The 4587-nt window shown below is 47.5% G+C and overlaps 1 protein-coding gene across 1 annotated transcript in view; it reads right to left on the bottom strand.

Annotated features, from left to right (window-relative positions):
- The window catches only part of CA10 (carbonic anhydrase 10), a 599575-nt gene extending 599184 nt beyond the window's left edge, over nucleotides 1-391 (bottom strand). Inside the window, exon 1 of the mRNA XM_004707037.2 lies at nucleotides 95-391. The gene's annotated coding sequence lies outside the window, so the exon portion shown is untranslated. The remainder of the gene's footprint in view (nucleotides 1-94) is intronic.
- Between the last annotated feature and the right edge of the window lie 4196 nt (nucleotides 392-4587).

Genomic DNA, 4587 nt, shown 5'->3' with positions numbered 1-4587 from the left:
GGGGGCCGCCGGCGTCTCGGGGGAAGGCGAAATCGCCGCCGATTCCTGCTGCCCCGCTGGCGGCCCCAGCGCTTTCCGAAAGCCCCAGACCTACCTCCACGAAGATGCTGGATTAAGCGAGGGGAATCCCTGGGAGAGAGCGGGGTTTCTGGGCGCGCCTGTCCGGATGGCCGACGGTGACGTTGGGAGATTTTGCACAAGCGCGGATGGACACACAACAAACGCCTAACTCGCAGACGGTGTTTGCACTTTTTATTTGTGGTAGCCAGAATTCCTTGCAGGGGGATCTTCGGCCTAAGAAGGTGCAGGAAAGATGGCCAAGTGGAAGGGAGACCCGACGAGGCTGGCCCATTAGCACAGAATCGGTCTAGGGAGTCTCCCCCAGGCCATCCGGGCCCCCAGGCTCACCATTGGCGGGGGCGCGGGACCAGCAGTTACGCTGCAGCGCTGCCGCCACTCTAGAAACGACTGCCAGGAGCCCAGGAGTCCGCCTGGGCTTTCGGTAGAGTAGGAGCGGGCGAGAAAGGGGCAAAGGGGCGCCGAGAGCCGCGCGCATCTCCGAGTTTCCGGGGCTGGGCCGTCAGCGTGCGCCAGGACTGCAGCGAAGTCCCGCCTAACCGCCTCCAGGGATTCCAAAAGGGACCCGCCGGCGGACTCCACTCCTCAGTTGGAAGGAGGTGTGGCCCAGGGACCTGCTCTCTGAGATTGAAGGCCAAGAACTCTGGGGTGATCCACACTGTAAACTTCCAGGCTCACATGAAAGCCAGGATTCTTAATGCGGAGAGAGCGAGAGCCTGGAGGCTTTTGCCAGGAAAGATTTGGGAACTGCAGAACATTACAGGAATCCTATAGTGAGAATTAGCCCTTCTGGGGGCCAGTTTTGAGGGGCAAGAAAAGAAGGCGGTTGGCCAAGGCTGAAAAGATGGCCCTCCTCTTGCTAGCTTTCAGAACCAGAATGGTCATCTTCCTTTCTGTCCTTGGGGAGTGTCCTTTCTTCCCAGCATGCGAGCTCTGTTCTCTGGAAGCAGGCGCCCAGTTCTTTATACCAAGATCCATGCAATTGTCTATAATTCCTGCAAATATTGAGTATCTAACATGGGTCAGGCACTGGAGCCAGTTGCTGCCGTTTTGTATGTGAAAATGCGTAGTCCTTGCTTTCTGAAAGATTACTGGCCACTTAAATTTCCCTCCACATTGTGCCTGAAAAGCCAGTGTCAGTATACTTACTGCATGTCTCCCATCTCAGCCTGTACACTTGCCTTTCAAGCTGCTAATGAACATTCCATCTATTCCCTGCCAACTGCTTTCCATCAGAAAAATAAAGAAACAACAACTCATGTAAGATAATTTGTTTACGTAAAAATAATAGCTCATGTGTATTGATTGATTGCTTGCTTTCGGCCTGACCTCCCTGAATTCCTCCTGTAATAATGATCTCCTTTAATCATGCCAATCTCCCACTGAGCTCAGTATCCTCACTACTCCCATTTCACAGGTGATAAACAGAAGCCCAGAGTAAGTATTTGCCAAAGGTTCCCTGCTACTAATTGGTAGGTAGTAAGTGTAAAGATCACAGTCTACCTGCCCGGTCTCAGAGACCTCTTGCTGGCCACGCTCTGTAATGAAGGAAAAGGATCATCTTGGGGATGATACCCTAAACAGCTACAAGTCTACCCAGAGGTGAGATGAAATATAATGGCAGATTCTGCGCTTTAGAACATAACTATTTAAAAATTGGAAGAAGAAAGTGACGAGGAACTAGGCATGTTTGAATGAAACCAAAAAAAAAAAAGAGAAGGCCTGCTAAGTTCCAGGGTTGTTCTTGGCACTTGGAATACAGCAATGAATTCTCCCAGCATTTGGATTCTCTGTGCACATTTTACAGCAGAAAGAAGAGTACTTGAATCATCTCCTGTCGTGCTTCGTTACCATTCCGTCTCTTCCAACTCAAGGACTCATGTGCACAGAGGCTTCTAAGGGATTTCAAGATGGTGACCTTCGGGAAGCAGATCTCTAGTTCCATCTCCAGAGACCCACTGCCCTCCAGTCGATTCCTGTTCTTATGAGTTTTTGGCATAGCGCTCTCCTTGTAAGCTGTGTTCAACATCACAACAGTTTCTGCGGCATTTTCCCCCAAGCAGGATACAAAAATTCACAGCTATGCACTGTTCTCTGAAAGCAGACATCACAAAAAATGCGGTTTGAGCAAAACTGCTTTTACGAAAAAATCCACTGTGACCAGAGAGAACCTTCCCAGGTGAAGCTACTGAGTACACCAACTCAGTATTGCGCTCAGAACCATATGGTTCTTAGGGACCATATAGTACAGGACAGAAACTGCCCAGACTGGAAATCATGACAAGAGTAGGAGGTCCATTTTTGGAGTAGACAGCTTCATCTTTCTCACGTGGAATGGCTGGGGATGTTGAACTGCTGGCCTAGCAGTTAGCAGCCACTCCACCCACTACATCACTCCGGCTCCTGGGTGCATTCAAATCACATAACCAACCTTTTGCCTCGCTTCATGGTTCACACTACGTATGGACTCCTGAGTCACCTCTACACTTAACATGCATGGCTTTCTTTTACAAACAGCCATCTGAACTCATTAGGAAAATGAATTAAGTAGAGGCCTTCACAATGGACTGAATTTTGTTTACTTTAGGCCTTTCTAAAAGATCTTTTTGGGTTTTTTTTCTGACAAAAACAAATGAAAATTTCCATCAAGCTAGGAAAGATTTCTTCTTAGAGATTATTTTCACAGTTTAACAAGCGTGTACCCATCTCCTGATAGCTGCAAAGAATTTCCCTTCACTCCCTTCATCTTTTGCCCCTTTCCTTCTTAAACTTTCTCCACTGCAAGTTCTGCGAAAGTGTGTTACCCATACAACAGGAAGTCATGGCTGAGTCCAAGCCTTAGAGGCCATCCTAGTGGGCTGAGAGGGAGAGAGAGCTGGGGATACCATTGCACTTGACAGAGCAGACACTGCTGAATTCCTTTGGGCTCATTCCCTACTTTCTCCTTCAAAGAGGAAGGAATTCTTCATCCGACTCCTAAAATTTCTAAGAGATTAGCATCTATTAGGGCACCTTCCCCAGAGGCTGGGTACACTGTATTGGGAGCCAAAGCAGATCCATCTTTCTCCCCACCCCACTCCCCTCTTCTTTGCTCTCTTAATCAACCCGAATTCAGGCACAGTAAAACCAAACCTAACTCATGGTCCTGGAGTCAGTGTCAGTTCACAGCGACTCTGCAGGACAGGATAGACTACCCGTTAGTTTCGGAGACTGCAACTCTCGATGGGAGTAGAAAGCCCCACCTTTCTCCCACTCAGGCACAATGGATTAACTCTACGAGTAGGTGCTTTGATCCTCTTCGCCAGGCAATAAATAACCGGACCAGAACAGGGCTCTACTTTCAGACAATGACTGCATTTCTGAGGACAGTCATCGTTCTCCACGTCAAAGGGGAAGGATACATGGAGCCTTCTGTGCGAGAGATGACTTCCAAATTCCAAGTTCTGGATTTCCATGGAGTAGTTGAAAAGTGTGGTTTTAAAGTTATGCACAAACCAGGTTCTCCAATCTGACTATATACTAGAACAGTGGTTCTCAAACTTCCTAATGCAGTTCCTCATGTGGTGGTGGCCCCCCAAACATAAAATTATTTTCGTTGCTACTTCATAAGTAAGTTTGCTACTGTTATGAATCAGGCGACCCCTGTGAAAGGGTCATTTGACCGCAAAGTGGTCAAGACCCACAGGTTGAGGATGGCTGTACTAGAACATCGGGGTCCATATAAAGTTCCAGAGAATGAGCCTTAATCCCCAGACAGGAAACTTGTCTTTGACTTTTAAATGTTATTTACTTACTGTTGTTCAAAGCAAATACTCATTCTACCGAATGTACATTCAGTGACATTAATGACACGGTTCCAGATGTGCAGCTGTTTTCACCCTCCCCGTTGTTTCTCCTCCTGAACATAAGCTCACTGTCCCTGATCTAATTCTGAGAGTCGCAGCTGCCAACTGGACTCCACAGAAGTAATTCCTAACAGAGCAAGGTCAAGGCAGACATTTCTTACTAGTTAAGCTAAAACACTGTTTCTTTTTACGAATCCTTCAGGGGATATTTGGATTTCAGCTTGAAAGATGATCTCAGGACAATGGTAGTTTCGCGGTTGATCTAGGAAGTCTGGAGTCTGTGACAGTGTGAAGCACTAGTTTCTTCTTATTCCGTCTTTGGATGAGGACTCCAGGGTAAAACCCTCAACAACAGGTCCAGTGATGGCAGCAAGGAACCACCTGTTCTTCTGCTTTCGTGGCAAGTTGGTAGTTGTCCAGGGAGGCAATAAGCCACACACATTCTGTTCCCTCCTGTTCCTGGCTTTCCTTATTTCCCTGTTTTTCCAGGTGAATAGATGCCAATTGTGGTACCTTGGGTAGTTGGTTTGCAAGGTTTTTAAGATCCTAGACACTACACACCATTCTAAGAGGTAGGACACACAGTATTAGGCCAATTCACTGGGTTCTTCCATGACTAAATATCCAAATCAAGAAACCACGTCCTGGAAGGTAATTCGTTGTA

The sequence above is a fragment of the Echinops telfairi genome, unplaced genomic scaffold (assembly GCF_000313985.2).
Source record: "Echinops telfairi isolate 266 unplaced genomic scaffold, ASM31398v2 ScPeMD7_7458;HRSCAF=8496, whole genome shotgun sequence".
NCBI classification, from domain to species: Eukaryota; Metazoa; Chordata; class Mammalia; order Afrosoricida; family Tenrecidae; genus Echinops; species Echinops telfairi.
The sequence above is the reverse complement of the archived record's forward strand: the minus strand, read 5'-3'. Positions and strand labels throughout refer to the sequence as shown.